Source organism: Cardiocondyla obscurior, linkage group LG01 (genome assembly GCF_019399895.1).
Source record: "Cardiocondyla obscurior isolate alpha-2009 linkage group LG01, Cobs3.1, whole genome shotgun sequence".
Taxonomy (NCBI): Eukaryota; Metazoa; Arthropoda; class Insecta; order Hymenoptera; family Formicidae; genus Cardiocondyla; species Cardiocondyla obscurior.
The window spans coordinates 10,592,292-10,614,699 of NC_091864.1; the positions used below are offsets into that span (position 1 = coordinate 10,592,292).

The window sequence follows — 22,408 nt, forward strand, 5'->3', positions numbered from 1 at the left end:
CGGGGAAGCGTTTTAGATTTTTGTCGTACGAGCCGCGCGACGTATTGGATCGCCCACCTGTAAAATCGAAAACCGGTTTTGTTCATTACGTCGCCCTCTTACACGCGTCTCCTTCTGCAGAGTTTGTACAATACAGGCGATATATCCGGCGCAAATCGATAGTCATCCTTTGCTTGCTACGCATGAACATTCTCCTCCGAACTGGTATCCGTTGTGGCATTTCGATTTTGGAGACATTTACCCAGCGCCGTGATATTCACTCTTAGTTTGGAATGTAAAAATGCGAAGTAAAGAGTAGAAAATACACCTTTGCCGTAACTTTCCCCGGTATCAATTTCGCCTAACGAGCCAATGAAAATTTATGCGAAACAACGGAGTTATATGCGAGAGTTGACCACGAAGGAAGGTTAAAGATCGATTTGCGCCGTGCGGCATCGCCGTATCGACTTCACGTGTGTAGAGAAGGATGTTGTGAAGAATACGAATTACACCTCGGCAAAATAAATCGACGGGACTTCGAGAGATTTCGCGAAGCGTGACTCGCGTATTAAGGAAGATCATGCGTTCGAGAGCGAAGTTCGGGCACACCGGAATATAGATCGAACGCTCGATCACTTCTGCTCCATTAGTCCATCAGTGTCACGCGTCGAAAACACGCGGGGGGAAAACCGGAGGATTACTTTCGCCCGGCGTGATAATTTCGGGTCTCCGTTGCTCGCGAGGATGCGCCTTCCTCATACGGCGGGGTCCGTGAACGAACCGGGGAATATTGGTGTCCGGGAATGAAGAAAACGTGCGTGTAATATTTCATCTTCGCGACGACTCTGGAGGCAAACGAAATATACGCTTTGCTGGCTCTCGCGTCGTTTCTCACGTAACTTACGTTTTGCTATAATAAACCTCTTGTCAATTATACATGCGCCTCACGTTTTACAGACGGCAAACCGGTACCCCGCTGTCCCGATAAACGTATGTAAAATGTCGCTATCTTAATAGAATATCGGCGTTAATATGTTCCTTTTTTGAAACGACGGTGAATTAAAGCCGGACAGATAAATCCGCAGATGGGATCCCACGTGCGTTTCTCACCCGGGAAACTTGCCCCGTGGCTCGAGATAAAGAGGAATTTATTAATTCCTTAAAGCCGAATTTGCCTAATGGATATAAAGGCTCGTAAATTCGACTCTTGCCGCGGAAGTTTTGCCTCGTAATTTCGTTTCTTCCGCGCAACGACGTTAATATGAAAGTAAAATCCGTGCAGTCGCGCATCGACTTGCGCGAGTTGCGTATCTATTTCTGGTTACCGATACATTCTACATTCATATATGCGGCGTGTTGCAAACCGCCGCTATTCTTCCAGCGGACGATACCCCGGGATCAGTATTCATAACGATGACTTAGAAAGCGGACAGACAGACGTGTAGCGTCGGACGAACGCGATACATGACCGATACCGTCATTAATCATCATCTACGTCCGTAGCTAATATTTTCTATTCTTAATTACTCCGTGCATTTTTAGCTTCGAGATACAAATTCTCGCAATATCGACGAGATATTCCCGAGATTTCCCGTCAGCAATGAACGTTAGATGGACATTTATTAATATCAACTGCTACTTATCGCTGCGAATGTTTATTAGAAGTATTAATATACGTTGACTAGCTATTATAATATTAACGCAGTTATTGTACTTGCGCGCCGTGCGTAATTTATAATTTTATTTAAATTGAACGGCAGACCCGACGCTTGATTTATTCCCTCTTAATTGCGCACCGTAGCTACGCACTGTAATTTTATCGAGCGTAAAAAAGGAACAGGTGGAGCGAGAGAATACCATAATTGTCTGCATATGCTAGGGCTTGTGCTAGTTTGATGGCTCGATTCTGCTTTTCATACCGAGCAAATTAATTGCTGGTGTAAGCTGCGAGTTTGTTGTGGAGATGCTAACATAGCTTCGTTATCGAGCCTCTGGCAAGCAAGATATCGAGTTCGTAACAATTACCACCCTCGCATTAAAGTCCCAGGTATCATGCCGCTCCGCAATTCCCGATGCGGAATGATGTTTGACATTTTCAGCGCGCATACTCTGCTGCCGCTCGAACTTCTGCTCCGATATTCCCGGTCGAGTTTGCTTTCGGAAAGAGGAGCTGTAGATAATTGCGAGCGAAATAGAAGTCGCAATTCATATTAACAGTTTTTCTTTTCCTTGCGTAGTTCACGTCATAAATCTTAATTTCAATGATCAGACCATTATAGCGCGCATACGTTATTTCTTTTTACTTTTACGTTAAAGAACACTGTTTTATACTTTTAATAATTTTTAGTAATATACTATGAATATACTTTCATATTTTGTGTGGTATGTACTTTAAAAGTTGAAGTACTTGCAGGTGCGAGGAGCGGTATGCGAGCAGTGCGAGCTATGGCCGGTGTCCTCCTCCTTTCTCCCTCTGCCGACCGAGCAGGACGTACGGAAGATGTGCTCCGTTTGTATGGAAAATCTCACGCATTTTTGAGGAACGACGAAGCAACCCTAGCTCAAATTATCTTCTTTTATCCACGCTCTTATCACGCTCCACATGTGTGGAAAGGACTCAACATCATTTTTCTTCATTTCTTACTTTCGTAAGTGATATTCCTTACGCATTATTCGGTATAAATTTATTTGTATGATGCGTTAGGCTGCGTAGCAGATGAGCGAGGAGCAGAGATCGGTGACGCGAGATGGTAGTAGGCTGCTCGGGCACACGGTGTTTACGCGATTGTGTCGCGTAAGATGACCGACCAGACGGGCCGTTGACCACGAAGCGGGATCCTGGCGGACCTACGACAATCGTGCGACCTACCGCAAACTTAACAGTGTGTTAGACTCGCGCGCGCGTTTATGTTACATTTAGAACCGCGTCGCACATAATGGCGAACTACCGAACTAACGACGCGAGCAAGTCTACACGAGCCGTAAAATAATTATAATTTTATAGTATTTATATTCATACTTGATTTATTATTAACCAACCAAACTTGTCTTCGGTTTCAGTTCCAGAGGAGAAACTGGAGTGTTCTGATCGCCGTTACTTTGGTGATCGAAGCTTCGCCAGTGTTACATGTGGAAGTAGAATCCAGTTCCATATTTAACATCCCGAGAGGATTTGACTAATCAATTATTCTTTTTCTATTTGGGTGGAAATCTGGAGAAGTCGTGAACGAAAAAAAGACTCAATCCGATATCTTGTACATTCTAAGAGGAGGAGGAGGCGGCCCAGGAAGAGGATTTTGCCTCGGCGGAGCAACTCTAAGGTTAGCACTTTCTTTTTACACGAAAGTAACAGCTTTTTCGTTTTGATAATAAATAACTATATTTTTAATTATTTAATTGATAATTTAACTTAGGCGCGTATATATTTTTTTACACTAAATATTTCTTTTAATATTTCTACAATGAAATTTTACATTTTTCTGTTGCAGGATCATCACGATAACTCCGCCGCCGGTGAGTCAAAAACTTTTTTATTATTGATAATTAAAAAGAAGAACTCGCGTAAACCGGGACTTTCGGTAAATCGCGTAAAGATTCGGGCATTTCGCGTAAATAAATTTGCCTGTGCTTTAGTAGTAGAAGTAGTAATAGTAGCAGTAGTAATTTTTTATATACAGAATGTCCCAAAGTCGTGTAGACAGACTTTGGAATACCCTGTAAAAATTGAAATATATCAAAGTGCAAGTTAATAGGTTTTTTGTTACAGTATTTGCTGCTGAGTTATCTCCTAGGATTTTATCTAAGTGAAACTTATTGTTTTGCTTAAATAAAAATCCAAAGGAGAATTTAAATCGTCGTCGATAATCGAATAAACGAACCACGGTCGGGGTTCGTCGCGAATACCGAAAAAGTAATCGGGCGCCGGAAATTTATTATATTAATTTTTTAAACGGGAGTACCGCCAGGGTCGGTCGAATAATTTTATTCAACTATTCGCGCGCGTATCCGCGAGTGTCGTGAGTGACTTGTGCCCAGAAGGAAGGACGATGTGATGGTCTGAGAGGAGGAGGAGGTCCAGGAAGGACATCATGCATCGGTGGAGCACCGTTTGGGTAAATATCTTTTTATATTTACATAAAAGTAAACCATTTTTTTTGTTTATTTGGTTTATTGTATTATCCAATAATAATTAGAAAAATTAATGTAAAAAAAAAATAAACTATAAATTTTAGAAAATTATTTTTCTAGTTGAAATCTTTTTGGAACGTAGATGATTATGCTATTAAATATTTTTTTGAAAAAATAAATAACAATTGAGAATAAAAATTATATTAAAAATTGATCATTTTTATTATATGCATATATTTTATTTTGGTTTTTTATTTGTTACAGAATATCATCCCACTATCTCTTCGTACTTCAACTCCGCTCGCATCGCATCGAATGTAAGTCAAGAATTTTTTTTACCAAGGCAACAAATTTATAATAAAATATAATAATTTATATTTTTATATACATATATTGAGTTATTACAATCAATAACAACATAACTTAAAACTGTGTTTTAACTTGTAAATTCGTTGCCTATAGTAGTGTTGTTTGAAAAGTAGTATTGTTTGAAAAGTAGTGCAAATTCTCGACTATCTGTGGCATAGTCAAAGTTTACGACTACTTGCGACGTAGTCGACGTTAATCGACAACTGTTGCGTAAAAATTATCGTTAAAATATCGTTATTCGTAAAAAATATCGTTAAAATATCGTTATTCGTAAAAAATATCGTTCAATTAATTTCGTTAATGAATTAAATTAAAATAAAATACATTAAATTAAATTAAATTAAAATTAAAATTTATAAAAAATAATAAAATGAATCTGATGTCTACTCTCGTGGCTTAAAATAAGCTAAGCGAGAGTACAAATTAGTATTGCGGCAAAGCCGCAACAATTAGATCGCTACATCTCTCTCTCTTTTTTTTTTTAATAGGAAAATGTTTGGGGGGGAAAAATCCTGTTTATTAGAATTTAAAAGTAATACTATTAGGTGTAATCAAATAGAATATGGTTAGCTAGGCCGATGGGAACGGCACGTAAAAGCCAGGCGTCGTAAAAGCGTTGGTCGTGCCGGTAAAAGCACACACGAGTCGATCGTTAGGAAAGCGACTGGCTGCAGGCACCGGCTTCGAAAGTGAGCCCTCGATCACGTCTCGTTCGATGCTCTCGGCTCCGCACGTAGACGCGCTCGCGGCCCGAGCTTTGTTTTCGTTCTCCTTTTCTCTTTCTTCGATCTCAGCCCGATGGACGGACGCGGTCCGAATCCACGACAACGTGGGCGAATCCGTGCTAGGCGAAGTCGTGACCGATTCCGAGGCGAATTTTCGACGTTATTGAGAAATGTCCGCTGGATTTCTCGCGTGGAGAAACCTCGTTGCCCACGCGAGATGCACTTGTCGTTTAACGTTTCATGACGGTAGTTGGTTCGGCTGCTAGATGCTGCTCGGCTACAGCGGCTGGCTTCCCGCGGGAGGTTCCGTACGTCGCGACGTTATAAGCGAGGAGAAAATTTTTCCCCAGTAAACTGGAATCTTGCGTGCGAGTGTGTTAGGCGTTAGAAAAATCTTTGAAATAGAAATAAATCTTTCTCCAGCGACGGAGGAAGAGAGGAGAGGATAGGGATAATCTTTTGGACGTGACACAAATCCAGTTTTGAATATCTCATGAAAATCTGTATCTGTGACATGCGAGATTTGTGGTCGTTAAAATGTGTGTTTACGAAATGGCTTTGCACTCTCGATTAGATAAGCGGATTAGCATAGCGGCTTTTCAATAAAAAGAAACACGGTTTCTTTATTATGTAGATGAATATATGCACGCGTATGAAATACATTTTATATGAAATTATCTAATTGCTGTTTACGCGTGCTTTATAAATAACGACAAATCGAAGTCGCAGCGTCATGTATGAGATTACTAGAGCAAGACCCGCGTCGATAAATAAGAGGCACTGTACTTAATTCTATTTGATTTTTATATCGAAACAGTAATTTCTCCATCTTACCGCTCGTTCTGGTGTTCAACTTCACTCAACTTGTTCTCTCTCGTTCCTCCTTTTTCTCTCAATTTCTCTCTTCTGCAAAACTCATTGTGTCAAGAGAATCGTTAATCGCGAATAGGAAAAGCCAATTGAACCGAGGGGCAAAGGAGACCGTACTTTCCTCGTTGCCGTCGTCGCCGAGATAAAATGTGTCACGAGAGGAAAACCGAATTTCAAATAATCCATCGTGAAATCGTATCACGACCGGTATAGCAACGCGATAAACGAATGTCTCTCGTTCGGTTTCACATTCTCGAGGAGTCGGGCGTTTTGCCACGCGCCAGAAACGCGGCAGCCAACTGAGATCATTTTCCAAATTACATCGCGTTCATTAGCGACAAGTAGAGACTGTATCGCGCGAATCGCGCCGCATCAGCTGATCAACTCGCCGATGCGTCGTCCGGTATCCATCGGTGTATTCCCACGTTCCCCTTCCTAATTCTTGCGCGCCTGAATTCCAAAAGCAAACAGATTTAAACCGTTGGTTGTGTCGAAAGGATTTACATTTCTTTTAGAAAGGCGACACCACAAGACAAATTTTCGCCGAGAGTATTCTACGCCGCGTATCGCCGCGTCTCGTCTTTTTTTTTTTCCTCCCCGGGTCTTTTTCTTCGTTTCAACGCGCGCGAAGCTTCCGCTCTTTCTTGGATATAACCGAAAATATTATCTATCGAATTGAGGTCCGTCATAGTACTGTTTCCCACATTTAATTTCCGGCGTGCGGGTCGCGTATCAGACAGAAGGCGCGACGAACTATTTGGTTCGTTTCACCGCAGCAGGGCGGATGGGAAATAAAAGAAGGAAAACACGTCGAACGGGTAGAAAATTTCGCGATTGGTTAACCTACTTTGCTCGAGAGAATCCAGCTGTTCTAGATATCTTTCTTATGATTTTATGACAATCGCGGTTGAACTTCCGCGGCGATATTACGCGTATCCGAACGCGCCGATTTCGAGTTTAGACAGTTTCCAACGAAGTACTCGCAAAAGTTAGGAATTACATCTTCGTAGAATTCAAGACAGCTTCGAAAAGATAACACGTATAATTATACATAGAATCTCAAGATATATCTTATTTTAACTGATTATTTATCAATATCGTTAATTGCCAAGCTCATGATGAATGTATCTCGGAGCAGTCGGTCTCCTAGTTAAAATCGATATCTCGAGTCGTAAATTTTCACGAATTTTCGCTTTGCAACTGCTGATTCCAACTGGGAGATGCGCGATCACGTATTTGCCGGTGTAGGAAGATTATGCACCTGTGGGGGTTGCGACGGTGGGCGACCCACGTCGTAGGACCGGCGAACGTCTACTCCGACGTGGTAGAGGAGGGAGTGCGACAAGAGAGAAGGAGAAAGGGAGAGAGGAAGAGAGAGCGCGCGCGAAAGATACGTGGAGGCGAGAGAGAAGTCGCGATTGGTTGAACTGCTCTCGGAAAAGCCCGCCTGGCTGCTCGACCGGCCGGCACTTCGCTCAGTCCTCCACTGCGCTCCGTGTGAAGCGGAGCTTTCGAGATATCTCCTCTCGCTCTCCCTCGCTCGTCGCGATCCGCGCGGGATCGACCCTTTCGATCGAGATCCCGGCCGAGTGCCAGTCACGTTTGTTAGGAAATCGCGAAAGGACAAGGTACTACGACCTAGCCTGAAGAATCAAAAAGGGAACGGTCATAAGGGTTGAGAGAAAAGACGACAATGTGCAAGAAATTGCTGCAAGTGGTCTAGGACGAGAGGATCTGACCTGATCGAGTGATACCGGACACCTTCGAAAAGGACCCTCCGGGAAGAGGTGCAACTCAATATAATTACAGTAAATATCTTCATTATTGTACTATCAATTTCTTGAGGGACTAAGAAACTTGTCAGGATTGCATTTTCTATTTTTTTTTTATTTTTGATTTTTTGAACTTCTCTGAACAATTAAACAAAAGGATTATATATATATATATATATATATATATTTTTTTTTTTTTTTTAATTGCTGTAGAAAAACGTTTACATGGAAATGCATTCAGACAGGTATTCTCCATTATTATCTTGTTTTTTTCGTTTTCGTGATTAAGGCGATATCTTTTGCGAAAAATATTTTATTTTGCGAAAAATGGTTTACGCGATAGGCGTCTAGGCACGATATCTGTTCTTGGGAATTCTCTTGAAAATTAGAGAACAAAGCCAAAGTAGACTGTATTACAAGTACAAAGTGGTCAAAGCAACGAAGCGCAGTCGGTGCTCATAAACTCGCATGATGCTCTCTCTCTGTGTGTAGTTAAGGGATGATAGGGGAAAATTAAGGAAACCTCTGAGCGCACTATTCTGAAGCTTTGTCAAGACTACGCGCTCCTAATTTCAACGCGCGGCCGTGTTTCCCCTGAGACTAAAGCTTAACACTAAAGGCACTCGACGTTTATTCTCGGCGGATCTTTCGGTGAAATTTTAGTTCAAAATATAATCAGGGTAGAGGATTACGTGGTTAACCATCCATAATAATAGCATTATTCGGGTCACTCGTATCTTGGAACGACACACTTATCTTTGACTATACAATTCTAACAATTTTATTCTCTATTTCCTGAACATTAATTGTGGGAATAGTAATTCTTTTATTTATTCAACAATGACGGTAGAAACTACGTTTTATCGATGAAAATATTTATTGCAAAATATCGGTTGTCCATTAGATATGTTTGCATTTTAAACAACGCCAGGCGCGCAGTGCCAATCACGATTATCGAGGCGATATTGGTAAGAAATCGATACGTTTGATTAACGAAGGTTCCCGTTTAGATTTAAAAATCCCTTAGTTACATTTAGCACACACATACATACGTAAAGGTCACGTCGTTTTCGAACTTTCATATATTTTATTCGGAGAACTGCGTCGTACTCTGGACGATGCCACGTTACTTTGTCTCCGCGGAGTCGTTCGATCCATTTCTTAATCCGGATTTTTCGTTATTTATAAATCTCTCCTTGGAGGTGTGCAATATATTAATTCGTATCCATTGTCGTACGTGAAAAATCGTTGACGGTAATCTTTCAATAAACGTTTTAGCTGTGTCCATCTTATTAAGCAACGATGAATATTTCGACGGACATTGTCGTTAAAGCTCGCAAGCTCGTTATGAACGTATGGTCGTTTGGGCGGAAAACCTTTACGCTATCGTAGCTCTTAAAGAGCCTAAAGATGGGTCAATTCGTTTCACGCGTGACTCAATGCCTTTTCCGTGACTCCGTCGATTTCCGAGCGAAAATTCCGAACAAAGCTCCGTCTCGTTCGAAAAAGCGCTCGGAAAATTGGGCTGAGTCAATATTATCACACAGTTTTATACCTATTCTGTCATTTTTTATTATTTCTGTTCGTATAAATAAATAAAAAAATAAAATAAAATAAAATAAAATAAATAAATTTTTATCGACGTCACAAAACTGATGCATTAAATATAAATCAGCTGCGTCAAAGAGAAATCAAACGAACTCGGTTAAATTGTAACAATTGTTTCAGCTCGACCGTGGCTTTGCGAGCTGCAAGTTCGAAAATCAATATCCGTATGTAATTCTGCTGAAAGAAGCAAAGCGTGCGAATAAAAATTTAAATATGAAAGATACCGTTCTGCGCTAGCACATTCGATAGTAAATGCCCGATCGGCGGACCGATTTGTCGTGGTGTCGCTTTCCCCGGAAGTTTTATGCGTGACGTGCAGGCCAGTAAGACGACTGCGGTATGGACGCGGGAATGTAAAACGATGTAACTAGTTATGGGATTTCAGTCATCCTGCATTCAGACCGAAACACCACCCACGTTGCATTTCTAGATTTGCGGTTTCACTCGCCCGCGCATCCTTAATCGGTTTGGTTTGCGGGTCTATTGATTCTCGGCGTTAACCGGATCCCGAATTCAGAACGCGAAATCGCCGCTTGATTGGCATTAATCACGGCGGCGAATGCATTCGCGCCGACTACAGTTCCCCCGTCACTCATTTCGTACGTGAATACAGTCCGCAATTATACCTCGGCGCGATTTGTTCTTGAAGCTGTTACAGAATTCTCGTCGGCATAACAGAAAATTTTGACGAAAGTTTGGTCTTACTTAACGTTAATTAAAGTTTGCGGCGGAAAGTTTGAGATATCAAATTATTCAGAACACGAAAGATTAGATCACAAACCGGTGGAGTTAAACGATATTAAATATGAACGCCGGGATGTTCGCCGAGCTCGATAAAAATTTACAAAGTACAAGAGATCGAGTTTCCAATTAAACGAATTGAATCGAGGAGAGGAGAGAGAGGTAGATTATTTCAAGTACATAAAGAGAAAATGCAGAAGTGTTTAATTACATTTTACGATAATTAACATATAAAGTACATCTGCCACTTTGAGAGCAAATAATTGACAGAAAGATAATTAAAATAATGTTTACATTTTTCTAAGTACGTATTATAGGAGGAGGTAGAGTAAGGAGTACGCGTATCGCGAAACACGTGCGGTGTTTTAAAATTAGTCTAGAAATCCTGCATTAAGAGATACTGTTCTACCGCTAGTTTACACTGAGTTTAAGACTGCCTCTGCGTATCAACGTTGCGGTAACGCTGGAAACTTTGTACGCGCTCAAGTTCTTCGCTCGTAAGTGCCACCCAATCTCGGCGACGCGTTTCGTATCCACAACGCTCGTGTGCAAAGCGGCTTTTGCGCGTGTTTCCTTTCTTGTACGTACAACCGGGAAACGATCGCGTTGCTAAACTGTTCGCGTGCATAGCTAAACTCCGGTCGGATCGTACGCGCGACACGACGAAGGCGCGTTGCGGAAACCGCCCTGGCGAACTGGGTCGAGCATCTTTTTTTTATTTTTTTTTTCCCCTCGCGATCGCTGCCGCAGCTGCGACGACGCCGCTGCCACCCTTGTATCCAATCTGCCGGCTCCCCGTGCGCGCGAAATTGCATCTGTTTCATCGGCATTCAGGAAGAGTGCCAAAGTTCGGTCTCGCTCCGATCACCTCGCGGGAAACCGATTCTCCTGCTCTCACCGAGAAATCCATCCCGTCCGCTTCTGCCGCGCTCGCTGCTATGCGGAGAATATGCAGTCGATCACATAGAATATCAAAAGATCCAGAAACTTCCTCTGCGGCGAAAATTTTCAGGGTTTTACGACGCGACCGACACTTATACGGATATTCCTGGGACACGTTAACAATCCGCGTCTTCGTTTTCCGACGTCGTTACTCGTAGAACTGCCAATTGGTTTATCGTTGATGTAAATTGAAAATAGCAAATTTGATTGGTTAAATTGAAAATAAGTCACGCGTATAAATTGAAGTTAAAAATAATAAATTTTACAATTTTTTTTTGTGAAAAATCGAGCTTATTAAATGATCTAAAATTTCGTACCAGAGTAGCAGAACGATTGTGCTGAAAGTGGAGTATTATATTTCAGGGATATTTTAGAAGATTTGCAAAAATTTATCGAGAGCAACGATGGGAGTCGAGCTCGCTCGCGATTTTTAACGGAATTATAATGCGAGACTGCAAACGAAATTCATTAAATATTCGCGCAGTTTCGCTAGAAGCGATGAAATACGAATTACGTATGAAACGTATATTTGCCCGGTTCATTAAACTTCTACCTATTATTTAAACGAGAAAGCGAAGCAATGGGTAGCTCGATAATGGCATTGTAATGTCACAGTAGTCAAATATTCTATAAGCGTTCTCGAAAATTTCATGCGAATGCGATATCGGCGTCGCTTGTTTGAATGTTCGGGATTATTTAAATTTTTGTCACTTTTCTCAAAGAGGAGAATTGTTTCGCGTCATGCATATTGCGCGCGTTATTAGTCAGTTGTCCAGCGAATTCGCAATGCGTTTGCCTGACGCTTCAGTGAAGTTGACTCGTGAATTTTAATTGAAAGCTATGCGACGTGATAAGATGATACGCCAAGGCTCGCGTGCTGCTGTAAAAATGCGGGAGGTGCAGCGATATTATTATTGACAAGGGCACATTCTTATGGGTCACGAACTTGATTAAATTTGACAAAGTACGTGCGCGGCGTCGCCTTCGCGTTCGTTATTATTACTTCGCGACGAAAATGCAGCTGGGAAAACTTCTGGAACTCAAGGGAATTTATTCCTCGCGTTTGGTTGTCATCGCCACTTACATTCGAGCGTATTTTTTTTTTTTAATTTTTTTTATTCACCGTGAAAGCGTGTAATTTTTTTAAGCAACTTTACAACCCGTTGCACTCTACGCGCGATGATTATTTGCGTGTTTTTCTGACATACAACATTTTTTCCTGCGTATGTAAAAGTTCTTTGAAAAATAGAATCCTCGCGTAATTATCTTGCTGCGGTACTTACTATGTCAGGTATCGAGATTGCACGTTACCGCTGCTCCAAGCTGTATCTTTCCCGCGTTTACCCCTCGAGACCCGTCAAAGTACCTACATCCGAACTCGCCGCTACGTAAACGTGAGTAATGAATCCCTATCAGCACGTCGGTGTACACACGCGCGATATTACACGTACATACACGCACCATCAGGGACTGTTTTGGGCTTAATGTACGGTGTCCCATAAGGTGCATATATCTCCCTTTACAACCAGGAAGCGGGCACGGTCCCTTTACACTCGGCGGTATTCATAAATTCAACGCGCCGGCCAAGGTGGAGAACAGAGGAGACGAAGGAGGGCGAACGCTTTGGTCCCCGCATCTCTTTACGCGCGCCGCCGACTCGTCATTATCGCATTTATTATCGCGTCCCCCGGCCGGTGATAACTTGTAGGCGTGGTGGCGATCTCCGATATGAATTTGCTGTCATCACCCGTCGTGACGAGCGTTGCGGCAAATCCCCGCGTAGGTGAAACCGGCGAAATCGCGAAGCGTGAAACGCGATGCGCCCGTGCCTCGCGGCGTTATCGGAGATCTTTCGGCGCAGATATAAGCCGCGATACGAAAATACCGGTCCGCTATCGATGAAGTTCGCGGGATTACGCGATATCGGGTTATTAAAAGCTTTCTCGTTTCGGAAACTGCGAGCGAACGACTCCTGCTGGCCGAACGATGCATCTTCGCCGATTTGTGACTGCAGCATCTTTGCGCTCTTGTTCCTTCGCGCTCGCGTGTCGCGTGCTACTCGGTAGTTCGTCCTGACCTACTGTACTTACATCCCGTTTTTTCAATCTTCAAAAGTTTTTTAAACAAGGTTATAAAAATAGAAACAATTTTTCTTCTGTTTTTTTTTGTTTTTATTTACTTTTGCGATAGTTGTAATTAGTAAACGCTATACTATTTTTTGTATATACGCTTTAATAGATATTTGATGACAGTTAATAATATTTTACTTCCGTTCTTAACATTTTATCATTAGGGTATTATTACTTAATGTAAAGCTCGCTTTTAACATTTAAGCTCCTTAGACGTGAACGTGAAGCCGATCAATTACTCTTTTCATTTTGGTATTTCGATCGGGAAGCTTATTATACGCGCTGTCATTTGCAACTCTATCTCGCAATTATATTTTGTAAAATTGAATCTTCTGCTGGCAGTATTTTAATAAACGGCGATTGCATCTGAACGAGTTAATATCAATCGACGGTGTTATATAGATTTTTCCAATCGCCGCTAAGCCGCTTCTACAATTGATTATTCTACAATGGATATTGCTCGCCGTTAGCAAAATGAGCTTTCTAGACTCGCATTTAAGATGATCAATGAATAAAGAAACGTTCTTCATTATTCAGACAAGTCGGGATCCAGTTCGCGAGTGTTCTCGCTTTACTTAAAGACGTAACTTTGATCGATCGAGCTGGCACACCGAAGCGGGGAAAATTCACAGGGAACGAAGCCAATTATTTCGCCGTATTTACATTCGTAGGCGAGCGCATGAACGCGGACTTCAATCGCGATTGATTGGCATCCGCGTAACACCGCGAACAGTATTTTCCCTCCCCTCGGTGGTCGAAACGCGCGTGTTATACGCGAATGAAATTTCTCTCGTGAATGACGGTCAATTTATTTTCCTATTATTTTGCGGCGGCCGCGGAAACTCGCGATTTTACCGCCGTTATTACTTAGAGCCGGTTTCGTTTGCGCGAGGAATTCCAAACGCGATGAAACTCTTCACCCCGTGCTAAAGCTCCTCGAGACTTTACGGGATGGGTAGCGCGAGACTTGAGAGCGAAGCTCGATTTTTCATTTAACCGTGCGCGTTGCCGCACATCCTCTTCTTCCTTGGGTTTTTCTCCCCGCAAACGTAGGTTGCACGAACATAATTTCGCGGGAGCTCCCGCGAATTGTTCGCCCGCCGAGTTTCCCTAGTTCCCTCTTTAACGAGCCCGGGCTTTTCGCGGGCATGTTTGCCACGAGCGAAGCCGTAGCCGAAAGACAATGGCCCCCGTTGTGAACAGTCGACTTGTTGAAGAATATAAACGCGTTACCTGCTCAGATCACGAACGGAAACTATACGCTTGACTCTTCAGAATTCTTTATCTTGAAAGGTGTACATTTGCGCGCAGCGGCTTTTTATACTTTATCGCCTTATATGAAATATCGACAAATGAATAATGATCTCGCGCTCTGCGCGAGAAATATTCAAGCTATGCTTTCACGCCGAACTTGAAAAATTGTTATTTAAGATTGTTCTCGGAGAAAATGTTGCAATACGCGAAGCCGATGCATTTTGTGTCGTGCAGGAAATTTATAATTTACGAAGATAAATCGTATACTTAGTAAAAGTCTATTTTGTCATAAATATTATAGGCATTATCGACTCGTTTCATTTGTCTTGATCACTCAAACTTCCGTAATATTGCGAAATGATTACTAGACGGGAAATTATGGGCAAGTTCGACGGGCGCGCTTAAAAATTTCATCCAGCACGAGTTGGAGTGACCTATTTCACAGCGACGCGAAATGCTGGATTGGGGTAAAAAGTGTCTTACTGCAGGAGATAACCGCAGGGCGCGCGCAGGACAAAACAAGTTTAACTCTCGGCTACTATGGTTGAATTCGAGTGACGTAAGTGCGCGACACGACGCTCGTGCAATAAAACTGCCATTATATTTTATTATCCGCGAGTTGGTACGCAACTCCAACTCCCTTTCCCATTTTTTTTTTTTTTCTTTTTTATGTCACAACGAATAAGGGACGGTTAACCAGCGTTGCAAACAACAGCCTCTCTCCTTTGCACATTTTTCTAGATATTTTACAATCTCTGGGTACCAGCATTATATTTGACTACGTTGCAGTGAAGAATTAAGCAGAATAGCAAACTGCAAAGAATTTATAGAGTGCAAATATTTTGTCGCAAGACCATAAGCTAGCGGCGTAGGTAATTTTCCGAATTTAACATGCCCTTCTGAAGAGCAGGAGTGAATTTCGAGTGAGTTTCAGATATTTTATGAGTTACCTGAAAAATAAATAATGAACGTTCTAAATGTCGCTTTTTATTACAAAATAATTTTATACGATAAAGTTTTTATAGCAAGTACTTTTGCATATCATGCAAATTGCCCAGAAAACGTCGCATCGTGTTCTAAATGAATTTCTAAAAGAATCCTCAATATATTATTGATATTCTTCGTGATATCGATTCGAAAATTTGTGTAGCACGTCTCATTGTTAAGGGAATACGTTATCCTTCGTCCCATTCGATATTTGCCAATCCAATTAGTGTGCTCAGCAGGCACACATAGGTCTAGTCGTTACCGGGGACGTTATTGATCACCCTAAAGATCTTTAGTAAGTAGCAGTATAACGGGTCAAGAGGCCATTAGGAATGCAGATCGATTTTTAGGGCAAAGTGATCCGGGCGTGTCGAGAAAAATGAGAGAACGCGTGTCACTCGTATTATTTATGTAAGGACAGCTTGGAAAAATTTCGGTATATTTGAGCTAAAGGAAAATTTTATAATGCCCCGGGTTCCGTGCGTTCTTTTTTTTAATTTCGTCAAAATCGATAATTGAAGATTTGCTAAATTTTTTATAACTATTAGCTTTGTCTTCAAGCACCTTTATCTTGCTTATTTTCTTACAAATTTCGTTATATCGAGTTCGAACGGGATATTTGCCGTAACGAAATTTGATTTATTCCCGGACGCTGTTGATACAATGAAATTTCAATACTACAAACTCAATTTGCAGTTTCAACCAAGTTTGTTGAGATTGCATTTAAATTCCACACTTTTGTACGCCGCGGCCCAGCTTCGACGTCAAATAAAATGGCTCTTGCGTAAGAACGAGAAATTATGTATTATACATTTCTTGCTAGCAGTTCCGTCTTGTATATTTAGCACCAATTTATTCCGTGGTGTTATCTAATTTTAATTAACTTGATAAGGCCATCGTAACTACGTAGGGAAAATTACTTTGCCGGAATTTGATACACAGAGGCAAAACGACTCTTAGGCGGTTAGGCGGCGGCGTCCGCGACAATTAAGTTTTCCCAAATCTAATATTGCAATTTTCGGTTAACGTGCCTCTTCCATTTTCACGACGGGGCAGTATGTGAGGTAACGTGGGTTCTTCATTACGGATTATTGATCCTTGTACTCGTTAAAGTGACATTAGATTACCCTTAAGCACTCGAGCACTTAATTATTTCGTGAACTCCCGTCATATCGCGAGCAAAAGCCCAGTAATATTATATTTGCTGTTACTCATCCGCGGGTAACTATCTCGAATTAAAAGTAGGAAAATCAGGTGCACAGTTACTTTATGAATGCGAACGGTAGGAAAAAGAGAAGTATCAATATTTTACAAATTTTTTAAATACCTATTTAACGTGCGTTGAGTAAAAAGCGGTCGGAAAATGTTTCACATTTATGTAGCATATATTTCACCGCGACTAATCATAATAAAAAAAAAAAATAAAAAGAAAAAAGGTAACGATTCATATTTTCGTGTCCACAATTCCCGCGCGTTTATTGGAAAATCATCGTTTTTATATGCTTTGCGCGAGCGATATTTGATGTCGCCCGTAAATATTCGCAACGTTATGCAATTGGAACGTACACAAGCGTGCATATGTCGGCACGCGAAACAAACTGCATTAATGCTTCTGTTCACGGATGATCGCGCATACCGATGCGACCTGCGTGAATCGAAATAATAAGCCCGTATGCTGAAGTAGCATGCAACATTAACAAAGACAGGTGTTACATTTGAAATTTAAATTCTACATTGGGACTCGAGCAAATTGCCCGCCGATAATTCACATTGACGCGTTTATCGCGATTTTGTAACCCTGTCATATTGAATTAATACATCAAAGATAGAAGTTGATAAAGAGGCTTACAGCGAAATCATTTTAATGTCACACATGTACGTCGATGATCGATTTGTAACGTGAAACTAGTAATTTTCCCTTATACCGCGCGAAGTGACATTATTAACGATGAACAACGATGATTTTAACTAATTGATTAGCGCTGTTGATACGACGGCATCGAATAACGATTATATTTGTTGTTAATATTTATTGAATTATAGGTATTTTTACGAGAAATTATAAAAGTTCGAAATTCTTGATGATATTAAATTTATGCGCCGGGTAATGAGAATACCGGAGAAATAATATTTCCTATTCGATCGTAAAAAATTAGTGTGATATTGTGACGCAATTCTACGATGTCGAATAAAAATAAAAACTTATTTCTTTGCTAAAGAATGGAGATTTATGCTGCTTTATATATTACTATTAGATGTTAACTTGACGTTTATTACAATTTTATGTGTCCGCTATTTTCCCTCTAGAAATACAACGACACGGGGAAATAAATTAAGGATAAATGTTTGTAACGTCTATAAATTTTATTCTCGCTAATTGGAGGGAAATATACTTTATAATATATTAATTATTATCAACGGTAATTAATATCGATTTCATGTATTGCCGCTTTGCAACATACAAAGCAAAAGTCAATAATTAAAATGCAATTCGCCTTATATATGTATATGTACATATATATATATTATTATGTAGATTACATTTTCAATTTGCATTACCATACGATTTTCGCATAACTTCCAGTGTACTACTGCACATTTTTGAAGCGCCATTAATTCCGCCTTTATAGAAATACCAGCATTTTCGTCGGATAACGAAATTCCAGTTGAAAAGTATGATGCCGCGTTTGCAATTACCGAGTTGAGCTGCGCGAAGAAATAACTTAATTAGCAATCCGTGGATGCGACCCCGTTGAATCCACCCGTGGAATAAAACGAAATCGCCGATGAAATTGGCGCGTGGAATTTACTTCAAATGCGTCGCGTCCGATGCCGCTCACGGGGGCCCGTATAACTTTCGTTATTCCTTCAATCAGACGTCGGACCACCTAGAAAAGAGCCGGAGAAATTCTCGTTGCTGGAAGGAGCGAGAACATGTAAATCTTGACCCCCATTCGGAACATTCCGACAGAAACACAGGAAATCCTTGTAAACTGCTTGATTTAGTAGTTAACGATCTTGGAAATAATAATTGAGACATGCTTTTTTTCCTTTCTTTCTTTCGTCGGGTTATTAGTAGACGACGATTCGTCGCGTTAAGATAATTAAAATATGAACTGCGGGTGTTCTCGCTAGAAATGATCCATATCTTTTAATTTTTTCTACGCGAACGTGCAATTTGTGTTATGGCGAGTCTTAAATATGATTAGCGGAAAACGTTTCGTTACTGGTCAGCGATGAATTAATTTCTTTCTTCCTCGTTTGTCGATTTCCCGCATCGCACATTTTTGCGATTCATTTCGCAGAGTGCTGTTGAAAGCGATGAGAACGCATTGGTTCCTTTTTTTTTTTTAAATCTTGTTAGGTTTTCGACGGTAAAATTGCGTTAAAATCTCGTACTCGTAAATAGCACTTACACCACCGATCTACCGCGCAATGTTTTTTCTCGTACGTTTTTTTGCGTTCGTATTTTTGCGGATTAAATTTACTTGCACACGTGCCGTTCGCATGGATCCATTTGAAATCGGTCAATACTAGAATATTTAACAATTGATTGAGTTACGACGTTGTATCAAAACAGCAAAAATTTATCAACTTGTAACTTCGTGTTTATGTATTTCCCCATTTTTTTCTTCGCTTTGCAATTTTGCCAATTTTTCATTATTTCCCTGTATCACGAATTTATGCTCGATGGCTATATATTTTATTGTTTTAATAATATAAAAAATTTTTTATGTATTTATGCGCTTTGTGAATGTTATTTACTCTTAATTCTTTTATATTTAAAGAAAAAAAATTGTTTTACATTTAATAATTTTCAGCCACCAACTACGGATTTACGTATCTTACGTACGTGGTACTCTAAAAGCACGTCTCGTTTTTTTAAGTGTAATTTAAATATACATTCGGACATTAATTACCGCGACATATCCGCCAGTTGCAGATTTGTGATACATTGAAATTAATATTCGATTTAATATTTGACATAATATTCGACAGCATATAAATTCTGTTATAGCGCGTTAACCTGCGTAGGGGTGTGATATACATATACATATGTATGTACATAAACAAAGGCCGGGTGGTCGGCTGGCCTAGCACAATTTTGGCGTCATGAATCTCGTATTCCTTTGTCGGCGGATGAGCGATACATAGCATACAAAATGATAATCTCTACATCTTCTTTTTAAAATAGCGATAATTCCTTGCATCGAGTTATTTCTTTTGTTTACCGTTCTGCGTACACGCGAATTCTTTTAGTTGCAATAATGAAACAAAGCGGGTGGATAATTTTACTTCGTAATGTTTGAAATCCAATAAATTTGATTGCACGCGTTAAAAATATCAATACCATTCGGAGAAAGTCTAGTTAAATCGGAATTATTCGTCTACAAACTAAATTGGAATGGGAAGGGTATTCTCGCTAAAACAATTATTGTGTTATATAAATTAGTATCCGTTCAGATTCGCTGGTTTATAATTGGTTAGTTTCAAACGCATGTTGTTTGAATGCTATTGTATTTACTCCGCTTTGTACCTCCATTTATGCAATATTTTCATCCATGAAATGGAATCATAAAGGAACATTCATGTTTCGAAATTTTTAGTATTACAGTTTAGGTGCTCACTGAAAGCTGTCGATTAAAAAAAAAATTTCCTTTTGCAAAATAACACGAGAAAAAATCGTACGTGTATCAATTTCATCGTACGTGTATCAATAAATTCTTTAATTTTAAAGTGGATTATCCACATACTTCTTTGATTTTGCATTGTATTTTTTTTTTTTTTTTTTCTGGTACTGTCCAATCACTTCGATACTGGCGAGCCAAAGAATTGATCTCGAAACCGATTGTAAGCCTCATCTCGACGTCCCACCGATGCGTGGTCTCAGCTCGTCGGGGACCGACAACTTTTTCTCGCTTTTGCGGACTTTTGTTGCTCACGCCGCGTCGGCCTCTGCGTGAAAGATTCGTGGGACTGTAGATCGGTACGGTTTCGCATGAACGCGCGTATCCCGTAAGTCGAGGCCTCAGCACGATGAAAATTTCATCGCACGCAAGGAGAGGAGAGGCGAGGTGGGCCCGGGCCCAGCGGCCTGCATACGTGATACGCCTTCGTAGTTAATATAGGCCGGGTGCATTTCGCGACGATGCGCGGCTTTTTTTGTGACGCATTTTTGTGTTCGCTCGCCGGGAGACTATTTTGACGGGTACGAAAAAGTAGACATTAATAATTGTAAAAATACGAGTAAATAAATTAAAAATCGATGATTGTAAGTAAGATTGAAAAGAAAAACTTTTTATTCACGTTGAAGTATGAATAAAGCGTAAACAGTCTTAATCTGATAAAATCGAACGAAATTACACGCTTCTCTGCCGCTTCTGGTAGTTAACACCTCTTTCTAAATCTTTCCCTCATTAAGACCAAGAGATTGGAAAGTTTAAAATACGCCACGGACTAAATGCCGGGAAATGATTTGAATGATGTCAGTGAAAAATCCCGCGAATGTTGATCCTTCCTTAAAATTCTTTGGAAAGAAGCAGGTGGAACGAGTCCAGGATGCGTTTTCGCATTTTATTGCGCGAAAAAAAAATTAGTCGAGGATAAGCGGTTTTAATTGTTCCGCCGCGTCTCGATTAATCAGCCGACGCGCTCGCTCACGTTCCATTCCATTGGAAAATGTATCGCGAAAAATTAGCGATAAAAGCTTGGGAGGGCTGGGAGGTCCAACGTTACTTTACACCGTAAGCGGGTCACACGGTCGGGCGTTAAGCGCGACCGGTGGAATGTGGCGAGGGAATTAAAGGCGAATCCTGTTATATCCTCCCGCAAGTAAATGGCCACTTTTCGCCCGTAAGTAGTCTCACGATTATCCGCGGAGTCATTAAATTTGCAGCGAGCCGGGGGGGATCGAGGCGGCGCGGTGTAGAAGCTATTCTCCTCCGCTGTAGATTCAATATTAGAGCTACGAAATAAAAGTAAACGATGGAAGAGAGAGTGTGGACGGACAAGGTGGTAAAAAATACCGGTCGATCGTATTAACCGTGGAGGCAGAACAATCGCGATTAAAAAAAAAAAAAAAAGAAAGAAACAAAAAACAAAAACGCAGAATACGCTGTAGATGATCTGGATTAAGTTTGTTTTCAGTTTTGTAGCTGTTCCAATTACAATATAAATAAAAGTCATTAAATGTGTGATGAAAATCGATTTTAATCGAGGATATTTTGCAAATAAATTTCCCTTGCGAACGTGTGCGTTGTGCGAAAAAGTGAGCTTGTTTAACGAGGGAGTTTACCAACGTGCTCAACAAATGACAATGGCCGCGTAATTACGAAATAATACGCTTTCAAAAATGCAAATATTGGTGCCGTAAGTTTCGCGTATGATCGTCGAAATGTGACGTAAAATATCGTCGTAGACGTTTCACACGCCGGGGAAACGATAATCTCGCGGGGCGCGCAAATTGAGGTGCCCCCGCGGGTTTTATTAATATGCGAGATAATCTTGAAATTGCGCCTCGCGTCGAATCCGCGCAATCACGCGCTCTCAATCTGGATCCCCCGGAATCCCCTCAGGGGTGAAGCTCTCGATATCAATTCGCTAGTCGGAATAATTCGTTAGTGCCGCCGGAACAGGAACGGGCCAAGGGAATCGATACACGAACGAAAAACCACTTTCGTTTCATTCACGCGCCGGGATTTCGTCAGCCGGAAATTCGTGGCATACCTCCTCGCCGGCCGCGATCGGCCCGCATTAATTCTCATCGACGTAGATTCCGTCCGTCGTGCTGCGCGCGGTCGGGGCCTCGACTCACGCATACAAACCGACGACGCGGCTCTCGTGTGCGTGACACGCACCTTCGACGCTGTGTGGTCCACATGAAAGAGAGATAAAGTGAAACCGT

At 41.0% G+C, this 22,408-nt stretch overlaps 1 protein-coding gene and 1 long non-coding RNA gene across 2 annotated transcripts in view; both read left to right on the forward strand.

Moving 5' to 3' along the window:
- Window positions 1–22,408, forward strand: part of LOC139104435 (uncharacterized) — a 102,367-nt gene that overhangs the window by 6,240 nt on the left and 73,719 nt on the right. Inside the window, exons 4-7 of the long non-coding RNA XR_011546032.1 lie at window positions 2,393–2,627; window positions 3,040–3,299; window positions 3,468–4,091; window positions 4,372–4,424. This is a non-coding gene — a long non-coding RNA (uncharacterized lncRNA). The remainder of the gene's footprint in view (window positions 1–2,392; window positions 2,628–3,039; window positions 3,300–3,467; window positions 4,092–4,371; window positions 4,425–22,408) is intronic.
- Window positions 7,333–22,408, forward strand: part of LOC139104230 (mucin-2) — a 36,968-nt gene continuing 21,892 nt past the window's right edge. Inside the window, exon 1 of the mRNA XM_070659599.1 lies at window positions 7,333–7,879. The gene's annotated coding sequence lies outside the window, so the exon portion shown is untranslated. The remainder of the gene's footprint in view (window positions 7,880–22,408) is intronic.